We start from the raw sequence: 14,526 nt of genomic DNA, 5'->3' as shown, positions 1-14,526 counted from the left end.
AGAAGCCAGCTTTATATCACTATCAGAAGAAGAAAGAGAAGTGGAGGCCTCCTGGAATTAGATTGGCTGTTAATATTACCTTATCTATCTTTGTGCTTAAAGGGTAATAACATTGCTTATGATCAAAAGCAATGTGTGGGAGATAGAGGGAAGGGGGGAGAAAGGAAACTTAAATGGCATATCTACCCACAGCACTTCATCAGGACTAAAATGACTTTAAATGCTATAAAGATTAACTGAGAACATGCCGAGACCTCTCCCCATGTTTACAGAGGTACAGTTGAATTTTCGTTTAATTCTGAGTTTTCCTGCCCTCAAGCCTTAATGGTTTTTGGTTTGTTTTCAACTCAGGTTCAGTATGGAGAAGGGAATGTTTAATCCACCATTGAAATCAGATGGAAGGATTCCAGAAAGCTGAAGATCACAAGAACTAAGGCAGATTACCTGGCAATCCCTGGAAATGGAATACTGTATTTCTGTAGAAACTCAGGCTCTGTCTTCTGAGCATCTGATTATTAAAGAGGGAAAAGAAACCACATAATGTGTTTGAATCTCCCATGAGTCATTTCTCCAAAACTAAGATTCACCCCTCTGTGTCCAAGACATACCAACATCCAATATTTCAGAAATCTTTCCAGGATTCTTCTAGGACTTAACTACTCAGTTGTTGTTGTTGTTGGCTTCTCCCCCACCCAAAGGAATTTGCTTGGTCTCTAATGCTGGCTTTTCCCAAGGCCAGGGACATAATTAATCTTTTATGTCATGTCACCTTTTTTACACTCCATCCTTAAGAAGAGAGAGTTGGATAGGATCTTGAAGCTGGAAGCAACCTTATGAATCATTGAGGCCAACTTCCTTACTTTAAATACTACTGACATTCAAAGTGGTTGGTTGGTCTTCCAAGGCCCAAAACTCTTTGGGCAAGCAATGACTGAGAGCCCTAGTCCCAAGCCCTCCACACTGGTTTTGACACCAGCACCAACACCATTTGGTTTGGGGACCTTGGGCGAGCTACTTAACCTCTCTGAGCCTCAACTTTAGCATCTGTTAAAACAGGAATAAGAAGAGTACTCTCCTGTAGGAAATGTGAAAAGGATCAAATGAGAGCCTTCATGAAAAGCACTTAGCCCAGTGTCTGACACAGTGAGCACTGTTAAAAAGTGGTGGCTGTTATCATTAGAGACAGAACCCAGGCTAGAACCAAAGAGTCTGACTTTCAGTACAAGATTTATTCCCTTTTGTCACGTTGAACAACCTTTTTAGTTGTTAGGACTCTACCATGAAAATTGCTCCAGAGAGAAACATGTTTCCTTTCCTCTGTATTTGAAGAAGGATACAAACTCCCATAAAAAAGTGAGTTAAGAAATGACTATCCCTTCAAGGTGGCCCTTCCAAAATGTCTCAGCAGAAGCAAAATGAAGTGTGGGGTCACTTTCCTGGAGAAGAGAGAACTGCTCGTGTTATTTCTAGCTGCTCTGTGGTCAGGCCATGTTGGGCATAACATTCCGCCTCTGATTTCTTGTCTGTTTTCCTCCTAACGACACGGTTAGTCAAGTTTGTCTCTCAGCTCCAAGAACATCTAATTTATAAATTAATTATGCTCTTTTAAAAGGCAACTGACACATAGGGTGCAGAAAGGTTCCACAACACCAAGTGGGAAGCCCATCCTACCTCCTTCTGAAAAATGGCATTGCCATTCCAAGAGGTTATTCTCAGGATCGCTCACTTAGAAACTGCAACAGCATCTTCCTAATAAAGAAGGCAAAACAAAACACTAAGGCCACCACTAACCTTGATTATGTTGTCAAAAAGAATGGCTTTCGAAGCGTGTCAAGCATGAAAAGCAGCTAAGGTTGAACATTTTCAGTTTTCGACCCCAGTTCATACAAGATGAGTTTTCCTCATCTGATCTTGTCACTGTGAGAGATGCCGCCTCTGACGCGCCGATCAGAGCACTGGTGGGAAGGCAGCGCCCAGCCCAGCAGCCGGCTCAGCTGTCAAAAATGTTTTCAGGGAAGCCTGGTGATTGGGTTCCTGTGGAAAACGTCAAGGGAGCCTGCGTACACCATTGTGAGGCTCACATATAAAGACGGAAAGGTTCTGAGAAAACCATACTCTTAGCTCTGTCAACTGGAAGGGAAAAAAATAACAGAAAACCCAAACTGAAACTGTGAGACCCTTGTATCTTGGAATCTACCTGGCTCTCCACTGAGTGAGCTTTAAAAATTATACCTTTAGAGGTTGAATCAGAACAAAAAGAAACTTTGGAAGCCACACTAGAATCTGTGAGCTCTCTCCCACCTTGGACTTGGCTCACCTCTTCTCCCTTGTCTGGTTGGTGATCACATTCTGCTGACCTTCTTCCTCTTCCGTGTTTCTCAGAGCTGCCTGTCCCTCTCACTTCCACCACGACCACCCCGGGCAAAATTCTTCAACATTCCCATCTCAATTACTGCAACACCCACTTAGTTGGTCTTCTTTGCAATCAATTTCTTTATGGCCCAAACCAACGTATATTGTGTGACAGGATTAAACTTCCCTAAATCATAATTTCCATCTTCTCTCTTGCCTGTTTACAAGGACACAATGGTTCTGATTTCACGCAGGTACTCCTATCCCCCCATCTTTGAATATACGTAGCTCCATTTCCACCGCACAGTTAACCTTATCATGTCTTGAATTTGCCTTCTTCCTTCTTACCTCCAGGCTATTTATTACTTTGTTTTCTAATGCAAAGTTACCTTTCCTCTTCTTCCATCCAAATATGATGCTCTCTTTACTTCTGAAGGCTCCTTCACTGGGAGTAACTTCAGCCACTTCAGTACTCATCACTTCATCTTTGAGCTCAGCTGCTTCTCAGGAATTTTTTCTTCTCTGAACATTTCTCACTTCTTTACCACTCTACCTCTTGTTGACTCCATCCCTCCCTATCCTCTGAATGCACAGGTTCCCCAAAAGTTCCCTTTTCCCCCACAACTTTGTTCCTACGCATAACCAATCTCCTGGATTTGCATGAAACACACACCTGAGTGAAATACTCAAAAAAGCAAGGGACAGAGATTCCAATGTGACCACTGTTTTCAGCAATACTTTTAGGTATACAAAATGCCTAAAAATTCTGGAAGATATGTAGAAGCCTTTTTTTAAAATGCATGGTTAAACTGGCTGGAAAGTGAGAGATGATGTCTTTAGAGGTCAGAATAAAAAGTAAATCTCAAATCTAGAAATTGGTTATCAGAATTTGTCATAGAGAAATGAAAAGTCAGCACCTGTCCTCTTCCAACACTGATGACCTTGAACTTCACTTCAGCAAACCATGAGGAGACAACTGGGGGTGTAGACATCATAGACCCTCAGATCAGGGATCTCTGTAGCAAGCCAGGCTCCTGAAAGCCTCTGTGGGTAAACCTGGGGAAAAAATGCCTCAGAGAGGTGGTAGAGATAATTATCTGTCTTGGCCTTGGCTCTGAGAAAAGGGGGCAAAAGGAAAATGATTCCTCTGAAATTTTAACCACAATTCTGCCCTCATACAAATTTGAGGCTAGAATCCACATTGATTGTAAGACATATTTAAACACACACACACACACACACACACACGACTGAGTTTAAATCAGAAGGTGGCAAACTATGGTTCATGGCCAACTCCTGTCTGCCATCTGCTTTAGTATAGTCCATGAGCTAAAATGGTTTTTATGTGTTTAAATGGTTGAAAGACAATCAGAAGAGTAAAATATTTCATGACACATGTAAATTATATGAAAGTTTGATCAGAACATAGTTATGCTCATTTATTTACACATTGTCTACAGATCATTTCACATTACAATGGTGGAGTTGAGTAGTTGTGACACAGACTATATAGACCACAGTGCCTAAAATATTTACTCCCTGGCCCGTGACAAAAACATTTGCTGACCCCTCGTTTAAAGTGATCTCTAGGGGCGCCTGGGTGGCTCAGTCGTTAAGCGTCTGTCTTCGGCTCAGGTCATGATTCCAGGTCCTGGGATCGAGCCCCGCATCGGGCTCCCTGCTCAGCAGGAAGCCTGCTTCTCCCTTTCCCACTCCCCCTGCTTGTATTCCCTCTCTCGCTGTGTCTCTCTCTGTCAAATAAATAAATAAAATCTTTAAAAAATAAAAAAAATAAAGTGATCTCTAGTTGGCAAAAGCAAACACTAATGGTCTCTGGTAAGCAAACTTTAAACACAAACCTCAAGGAATTCCACAGGTAAGGTTCTAAGGAATATAGGCATACAATAAAACTAGAAAGAAAGAGAGAGAGAGAGGGAAGGAGACAAGGGAATGAGGGAGGAAAAAGAAAGGGCACTAATACTCCAGGAATAAGACAGCACAGGTGACAACAGAAATAACTAATCAGAGAATCAGACCTGCAAAGAATGTAGATAGCTAAAATATCAGACACAGAATATAAAATATGTTTTATCACATTTACCGAAGTCCAGCTGGGAATCTCCATCCAGTCATATTTATGCATATATTTGTTTGCTCGCTCATCTATTTTTCACTTGTTGTCTGCTTCTTTTATACAGAGAAATTGATGGTAGTTTGGGGTTTTTCTGTTTGTTTTTCCCTACATGCATTATAAATGTCATCCTTTGTATAGAGCATGATATTTTAGGGATTAATTTTAAACTTTGTTTAAAATAGATCCTGGGGGCACTTTAGTTCCTAGGCACATCCCAAACTGGCATTTCATCTACTCAGAATTTAACTGTCCACAATGGAATTAGAAAATTCTAGTCTACTGGTGTACTTACCACTAAGAAGTATTACAAACAGCCTTGATTCCTAACCAGGACAAGTTCATAACTTGTATTCTACAAGTACTCATGAAATTGGAAAATCTTAGATCTACCTGACCTTCAAATAGGTCAGCCACATACAGACACCAAGTCATGCTAGCTGATGCTGTGGGTCATGCTCTTCCCTTAGATCACTGAGGACTCAACTCAAATGTCACTTTGTAAGAGAGGACTTCCCAAGTACTTTTTAAAGAACCCCAACATACACACATTGTCTTTCACATTATCCTATTTAGTTGCCTTCAAGACACTTCAAAGTATCCAAATATTATTTATTCATATATTCACTGTCCATCTCTCCCCCACCCCCAAAATGTAGGTTGCATAATAAAGGAATGCTGTCTTTGTCACACATATATATTAGTCCTGTATATAGACTACTTTTATTCCTAGGACCTAGAAAAGTTCCTGACCCACAGGTACTCTTAACATTTGACTAATTAATGGCATCCTGCCTGCAAAGATGAATGTGGACACATTTAGCCTTTGAGACAAGTTAGAAGTTATAGATTTTTTTTTGTCTCTCCATAAAAGCCAGTGACCTCTGGTTTTATTTCATCTCTAAGAATTCAGGATGGTTGTGACACACCAGACTCCAGATCTCATTTGTTTTCAGCACTGAAAACCTAGAGAGAAGAGTTTATAAGTTTTCAGGTTTAATTGCTCTTGAATACTGAACTCGATCCTTCCAGTATGCACTCTCTCCCATCAGATGATAGGAAAAACAACAAATATCTGGCCATTCCCGGGACCATGAAACATCCCCAGTTAAGTTTACAAATGTCAATGAACAAACCACCATGCATCCCCCACGAACAGTGTGGTGAGCTCCTTTCTCACCAGACTGCACCCCTGGAGGTTCTATCCTTGTTATAATTAAGATGGTCTAAATCTTGATGCTAATTTGTCTGCCTAGCAGAATAGGGATGAGTATGTATTATCTGATTATCACAAAGGTGACTTTTTCCAGTTACTGTTGCTTTGCAACAATCTATCCCCAAATGTATGGCTTAACACAACAGCCATTTTATTATATGTATGGATTAATAAGTACAACAGCAGTCAGCACATCTCTACCCCACGATGCCTAGCACCTCATCTGAGAAGACTCAAAGACTGGGGAGGACTTGGTGGCTAGGCTGAAATCATCTGGAGGTTCTCCATATCTGGTGCTTGGACTGCCAACCAGAGCACTGTAACTTGACTCCTTCACAGCATGGTGGCCTCAGGGTTATCAGACTGCTTCCATGGGGGTTCAGGGCTCCAAATTAGAGTGTTACAGTGAACAAGGCAGAGCTGCCTCACCATCTATAACCCAACTCAGGAGTCACACAGCATCACCCCCACCATCTCTAATGATCAAAACAGTCAAGTCCCTCCACACTCAGGGGAAGGACAGACCTCAGCTCTCAGTAGGAGTGTCAAAGAATTTGCAGCCAATTTTATAAACTGCCACACTCTCTTTACCTCTAAAATTCGCCCCTCTCTCAACATAGCCGAGTGTATCTAGCACTAAGTTTTAAAAAAAAATTCCTATCACCTACAACCTGGGTAAGGCTGGATAACTCATCTGCATAATAAAGGTGTTAGACTTGATGATCTTAGGTTCCTTCCTTCCAGCTTTTACATTCCATGCTTCCACTATCATAGTGTGTTGAATAACGACATCCAAAAATTCTTGTCTGCCTGGAACCTCAGGGCGTGACCTTATTTGGAAATAGTGTCTTTGTATTTAATTAAGGACCTCAAGATCAAATCATGCTAGGTGTAAAATGGTCCCTAACTATAATGGCAGATGTCCTCATAAGAAGAGGAGAGAACACAGAGGAACACAGAGAGGTCATGTGAAGACAGAGACAGAGACTGGTGGTGTTATGGCAAGCCAAGAAACCCCTGGAGCCACCAGAAACTGAAAGAAGCAAGGAAGGATTTCTCCCTTAGAGCCTCCAGAGGGAGCATGGCCCTGCTGCTACCTTGATCTCAAGAGCTCTAGCCTCCAGAACTGAGAATAAATTTGCCTTGTTGTAAGCCACCAGGTTTGTGGTAAGTTATTATGACAGCCCTAGGAAACAAACACAATTACCTGCTCCATCTCTTCCTTTCCCAAAGCAAGACTCAAGTACCAAAGACAGAAAGCTCTTCCTGACTCCCCGCTCCTGACCTGCTCCACAGTGATGAGTTCCTTCGTGAGCACAGGAGCGAGAAAGTAAAGAACAGAGACACTGGGGGAATGTGCTCATCATCTAAAGCCTTAGTGCACCCAAGTCACCTCATAACTGTTTTGTCGTCAGTTCCCCTGGGCATGAGCAAAACGTGAGGCTGGCGCTCATGAGTCTTACTGTTTGAAAGATGCAGATGTGCTCTGATGCAGGCTCTTGGGGAGCCTTCCCTTCAGAAGGGAAGATGGGAAAGTATTCTCAAGACATGGAAATAAGAACAGATTCAGCCTGATAAGACAATGTCTTGGAAAAAGGAAAAACAAGAAATAAACTAAATTTCATCAGGTCATAAAGAGTCTACAAGTAAACCATAAAATTGAGAATTATTCAGCAGCACATTTTGACTGCTGAAGACTTTGCGAGCAGCCAAAGGCTGGCTGCTCCTTCGCAGCTTGAGGGATGCTTTCATTCCTTTGTCTCCACTCTGAGATGCAGCTCTCTCCCCACCCCAGGACAGCTGGGTCCAGAAAGCAAAGCTTTCTCACAGGAGAGCTCCCCCTCCCTCTCCCACATCTCATTTAAATTTCTAATTCCCCAAAGCTTAGAAAAGAGAGAGAGAGAGAGAGATGCCCCAAGACAAGCCAAATTGAGAAACTCAAAGTGAATAATAATAAGGGGTTCAATTACAGACCATGCATTCTCCTTCTCTGGGTGACAAGCACACTCATACAATTTGACTTCCTGCCCTCATTTTACTTTGAAAGTGATTCGAAGGCCTCCATATATTTCAAAGAAAGCATCTTGCCCACCATATTCTATCTACATAGATCACGTGCAAACTAGCCTAAAAGGAGAAATTTTATTTTGAAGATAAAAAAAAACTGCCTTTTCTATTGCTCTCAAGCTAATGCTAATATGTACAGCGAATCAGTTATTTAGAATACAGGGCCTTACACCATTAAGAGGGTATTTTTTTTTTTTATTTGTGCAAACCATTTTGAGTGGATTATGGAGAAAAGGAACATATATAATAGGAACATTAAGGTCTACTTTACAAGGCAGAAGATCACAGGGGACAGCAAAGGAACTGGGCTGTTTATGGTGGGGCTTCAACTGAAGAAGAGCAAAACAGGCTGGCTAACACAGCATGCAGCTCAGTGAACACTGAGGCACTGCTCAGAGCCCTTCTGGAAGCCGCAGAAATTATGCCTCTTGTTCTTGTATTGTGGCCTGGTTGACTTTGCACCAGGTCGAAGCAATGATCTGTATAATTGCAAACCCAGGGGCTGTCACTTCAGAAAGTGATGTCTGGGCTCCAAGCCAGATTTTGGATTCACCTTAGCTTTCAGGATACTCTATATTGATAAAATTAAGTATATTGTGCTGCATAAAGGAGGGAGAGAGCAGGAGGTGGGAGGCAGAGAGAAGAACGGCAAGAGGGGAGGTGATGAAGGAGGGGACCAAAAGGATTGAAAACCACCAGGAGAGGAGGTTGGGCCAGAAGGTGGTCTGCAAGATGGTGACATTGTTTGCAAGAACAGCATGTCTGTATTTGTCTGCTTGAGGAAAAGCAACTTGTGTTCCAGTACCCCCAACTTGGGAAGCGACTCCATCTTGTTACAAATGAAGCTCCATGCGAAATCATGGCATTCTGGCTCTAGTGCTGGCCCTGGTGAACGTCAAGGGGGTAGGAGTATGCAATAGCCTGCCTGACCTGGGTTCTTCAGAAATGTGTGGCTGAAAGAAGGGTCCTGCACAGAGCAGATCTGGGCACCTGGCAGTGTTCAACAAACAGTTGTTGAATGAGCTGAGTTTAAATAAAGAAAATCTGTTCTTTATGCAATAAGAATATATGATTTAATTTCTAGAAATCACTAAAGTAATGTTATAGCACAGGGAATATAGCCAATGATACTGTAATAGTGTTGTATGGGGATGGATGGTGGCCATACTTGTGGTGAGCATAACATGACATATAGAGATGTCACTTCACTATGGTGTACACCTGAACCTAATGTAACACTGGGTGTCAACTATATTCAAATAAAAACTAGTTTTAAGATCATTAAAGTAAGGCCTAATCTTGAAATGAACTATATTCAATAGTTTGAGGGGTTTTTTTTCTTGAAACTCATCTTAAAGCTGAATCTCTGAACCCACTTTTCTCCTGTATCCACATAGAAAAACCCATCTAGATCATCAAGATTCTCATGGATCTTTAGAGGTTCCATCGTTTTTAGTGGTTTTCAAAAATCATAAATTGCAATGCAAACAAAATATAAAATTAAAAAAAGCAGTGAGAGGGACGATGGCATGAAAAGATTATCACTCTCGTGGTATGTTTTGCTATGCCTGTCCTTTTGGAGAATTATCACCTTTATTCTTAGGATTTGCACTCAAAGAACTGTCATCTTAAATCATGCATCATTCATTATTTTAAGTTGCAAAGTTTAATGCACAGAAAACATTGTAGTGTGGGAAGAAGGTACAATTCAAATTCGGTGGAGGCAGGGTACATGAAAGAATAATGCGTCGGCGTGTAATCACAACTCCACTAAGTCATTCTGTAGAATTCATTTCTTCTGAGAAGTATTTCTAAACCATGAAAATCCCTAATAGAAGCAAAACAGGCCTATCCTTCCTAGAAACTCAGACCTTCTGATAGGTTGCTGTCCTCTTCTTCCTTTGAGAAACATTGATCCACCTTCCCCTTAATTTATTTTTGCCCCAGGCTGTTAGTCCACAATGAAAGGCAGGAAAAATCAGGTGATCGATACTGGTGAGTCTGCAGTAATAAAGGATTTTCTCACATTCACAGGACTGGGGAAGAAGAAATAATACAACTGCCTTTCTCACTGGCAGGTGAGCAACTCAAGCAACGGTGCACCCAACTCAGAATTACATTCTGCCTCTTTATCCCGGGGTAAAGCCACACTGCACCTTCACAAAGCCTTGGGGGGACAAGATCTCCCCTCTGTATCCTCTGAATCTCCACAGTGTCTGAGTACATGGCTTACGCCCCTCAGGAGCTACAACTCTCTAATATCTTCTTCTGGTTCTCAAAGTGGATTCACATAGATTAGCTTGCTTGGTCTTCTAACCATTTTGCTCTGATGAGGTGAAGTCTCAGAGATACTAAGTGATTTGCCCAAGACTGCATGTCTAGTAAGAAGGGGCCAGAAAACTAGGTTTCTTCACATTATAGAAGAACTAGACCCACTTAGCTGCTCGGAAAACAGCATTTTGGACTGGACAATAGGCTAATAATAATATTAGTGTTATCACCTAGGAAAGATAAGTAGGAAATGTAGTGAAGTCCCCTGGCCATGGGTAATAAGCCCAAACCAAGAATTGGGAGGCTGAAAATGATTAGCAGCAGAAGCTCTGTTTGTTTAAAAAAAATTCATGTCCTTGTTTTTAAATTGATGGAGGGAGTAAAAGAAGGAGTCATCACAGATCTCCTAGTCACACAGATGAAGTTAGTAGGTACACATGAGTGGCTGAAATTTCCTTAAAGCTATGGACAATAGTGTTTAAGTTATATCCACCATAATTATGTAAAGATATGACTATGAGATTATGCTTGATAAATGGAGAAGAAATCAAGTATAGCTTTTTATGCCACTGTTCCTATGGTATATGAAAATTAGATCATTAATAGCTTTCCACAAGAAAGTGCCTACCTCTAGTTGGCACTTCTTCCTATTGTTCTAAGCAAACCCCCTCACCATTCCTTAACTTTCTCCCATCCATCTGAAACCACTGTTTCACATTATTGTGATTCTGCTGTTGCAAACGGAAATATGCCTTTTTGTTTGTACATCAGCCAGCACACCTATTACAGTATTTATTGAGAGTATATCATCTTAGGCACCAAGGGTAGAATAGTGATCAAGACATCAAAAGTAATCATTCCTACTATGAGTGTGGAGGAAAATGTACCTGTATTATATAAAGTCACTAGTCTTATTGAAAGTTGTATGGGATTTGTTTGTTTTATCCACGTGCGGATGGCTATGCTCCAGCATCAGCAGGAGTGGATATGGTGACTCTGTCCAAGGTACCACCATAAACACTTCCCTACCCCTCGTCCCCCAAGAAGAGGAGTCAATACTTAGATTAAAGTGCAAAACCTGGCAAGACCAGAGATGTAGAAACCCTAATTATAAGTACATAAATATAACAGATGATGTGGAATAAAATCTCAGACTAATAGAATAGGTAATAAAGTAGGTATTTACTTCACTTGGCAACTTCAGCCTTCTTGGCAATGCACCACAGATTGCATTTTAAAGTTTTCATTCTGTCAGTAGGATATTTTTTCTAGATGATAAATAAATACATTGATCTGTTATCAAAAATAACCCTAGAGATTATTAGAACATTTTCTTCCAAGTTATATTACCTTTGAAGTTTATTGCTGGTAATTTATTGCAGCACATTTAGCAGAGCAAGGGAAGATGGAGTTAGGTCAGACTCACAAAAACACCCATATTTCAAACATCAAGGATTCTCTGGAATTTCTTATTATATTAACTGACTTGATAGTCTACGTGGTTCAGGAGCTGTCTCCTTTATTCTCCCACTTTTATCCATTTAAATTGTGTCTGCTTCTAAAAAGAATGTTACATGATTTAAATATATATACTTAAAATGAAGATTAAAGAAACAATTTAGGGGAGAAAGAATAATTTTATCCATTATCAGGATGAGATCATTACTGCAAGTAAACACTTATTTTATCTCCCAGCTTCCTAGTAGTCAACGCTAACATTAAACATAATTATTATATAGCTATGTTAAAAGAAGCCCACAATTTTATCTGGGAAGACATTTTCATGGCACTAAATTCCTGACAATGGTTTTCCATTCTGCATTGTATACAGTAAGCAATAGAGAAGGCACAATTAAAAAAAATAATAAAATTCTGGAGGTGATCATGAGATATTCCTCAAATAGCCATTCCCTAGGTCAACATTTAATAAAAATCCAACAACATAAAGAAAAGTTTGCATGAAGGTAGCTCTGTGGGAAGTTCAGAGAACAGTCCTGGTATATATCATCCTGAGGATCTTATTCTACACAAGGAGAGTTTGAAGAACCTAAAGAAATGACTAGATAGGGGCTCCTGGGAGGCTCAGTCGGTTAAGCTGCTGCCTTCAGCTCAGGTCATGATCCCAGGGTCCTGGGATCGAGCCCCATGTTGGGCTCCCTGCTCAGTGGAGAGCCTGCTTCTCCCTCTCCCTCTGCCTGCCTCTCTGCCCACTTGTCTGTCTCTGTCAAATAAATAAATAAAATCTTTAAAAAAAAAAAAAAAGAAATGACTAGATAGCCTGCCTCTTTTAATCACAATTTGTCAGCTGTACTTGAGAGGATGCTTTATAGGGACCACTGCGAATCTGAGGTCTTTTACACGTGCCTAAAGTGCTGATTTTTCTGTGCTGTCAATTAATGACAGTCTTGAGTTTTTGCTGTGGACATGAGATGGATTTTTGCTAAGCAAGTGTCGGTGAGGTTCCCTAATATTGATTACAGGATACTAACCTTGACACCACCCGCTCCTCTAATACCCCAACCTCAGAGCACACAATTTTATACCAGGGACGAGCTGCCCTGGCCGAGAGAGTGATTTTGCTGACCCACTATGCTGAAAACCATCAAGAAAAAAGATAACAATTTCAGTTTGAACAGCCTATGTGTTAAGCATCAAGTCTTTGTCAATAATTCATTTGTCTTTTAAAAGACCCACCAACTCAAAGTTACAGTCCGAGAACTGGAATCTTAAAATTGGAAGGTACTCCTTCAATGTTGGAATGTGAACAGCAACAAACAACAGGTAACTTACCACTAAATGTAACAGCTTGGGGAGCTTAAAAAAAAAAAAAAAAAAAAAAAAAGATTTTACTTGTTTGAGAGAGAGAGAAAGAGCATGAGCAAGGAGAGAGGCAGAGGGAGAAACAGACTCCTTGCTGAGCAGGGAGACCAATGCAGGTCGATCCCGGGACCCCAAGTTCATGACCCGAGCCGAAGTCAGAGGCTTAACCGACTGAGCCACCCAGATGCCCCTAGTCTGTGTAGCTTTTAAAACACTCTAAATGTGAGAATGTTTTTTTAATATAATGCCCCCCTATACAACTTACTTCTGCTTAACTTCTAGCTACGGTCCTTTCTTTTGCCCTCTGATGCATGCAGGATATGGATGATAAACAGAAAACATCCATTTCAAACCAGAGCTATACTGAAATTTTTAATTATGCCATGAGTACAAAGTTTATCTTTGCCCACAGAGATGTGTAGTGCACCTATATCATTTCAACACAGAAAGCTCACAGCACAACTGCTGTCTGTGGTGCTAATAGCATAATTACAGTATTTTTCTCTATCTACTTAATGCTTCTCTACTTCCCCCTGTGGTGGGGGCTTAATCTGTATGTTTTGTGGACCTGCCCTTCCTATAGTTCCTAAAGGGTCAGCGCCATGCACTACATACTTCCACCCCAAGCTAAGCTAGGACGGGGTGGAATATGGACAACTATCCCAACCAAAGGCTGCCAATCCACAGCCTGAGTGCTCTGGCTTACATACAGGAACTCGTCCCATAACATTCTCTCAATACTTCAACTAACATACAAACTATGTTGTTAGTCAGTGGTGAATGTTGGAGTACAAAGATCATGAAGATTGGAGGCTGTCTTAGCAGTCTGAAGGGTCACTGGGAAACTAACAGAGAGGAGAAAATAAGTATTTCAAGAAAGAGTAGAGAATATGTGCACAGAAGGATCGAGCCGGCCGTTCCTCAGGCCCTGAATAATGGAGGAAGCAATTTTGACTCCTGGTGACTCTTGTTTCCTAGTTACAGCGGCTCTGATCCTCCGATCCCTATATGAGCTCTGCGTCCTGACAGTGCTCTCCCACCTTCACTTGATCTGATCTCCCTGGGTCTCCGTTCCTTACAAATGAGATAGCCCTGACTGAAGAGGAATGAGATAGAAACATCCCTCGGGTACAGATGGAGAACTAAGCTACAGAATGAGATCAGGCAACAAGAACACTGATATCCACATGCAGCCCTGGTCGTTGAAATCCTCCCATCCAAAATTCCATTTTATACGGGCTAATTTCAATAACACAGATTGTTTTATGCACGTTTATGCACAATAAAAAGGCAGATTGCTGATTAAAATAGATGAACCATGACTCCAGTCAGCTTATGTGGCTCAGAGTGCAAGTATACACACATAAAGCATCAAGTGCATTTAGTACCATAGATCATCACCAGGAACTTGACTCTGTTTAATGGTAAGATGCTGGCCCCACTTCCCATGAACAGTGCATATGACAGAATTTATGGAAAGCTACTTGGAGACTCCTCCTCACACACCTCTCATCTTTGGATATGCCATAATTCCAGCAGGACAGGATTACATCTGACGGAGGGACAGTGAGGGCAAATGAGGGACAGAGCAGGTCATGATCGCTGTGAGGAAAAGATATGGATGACATTTGAGAGCCACTGGTTTGGAACATGATTCATAGTATTTTCC

The sequence above is a fragment of the Halichoerus grypus genome, chromosome 1, assembly GCF_964656455.1.
Source record: "Halichoerus grypus chromosome 1, mHalGry1.hap1.1, whole genome shotgun sequence".
NCBI classification, from domain to species: Eukaryota; Metazoa; Chordata; class Mammalia; order Carnivora; family Phocidae; genus Halichoerus; species Halichoerus grypus.
Note: the sequence above shows the minus strand (reverse complement) of the source record.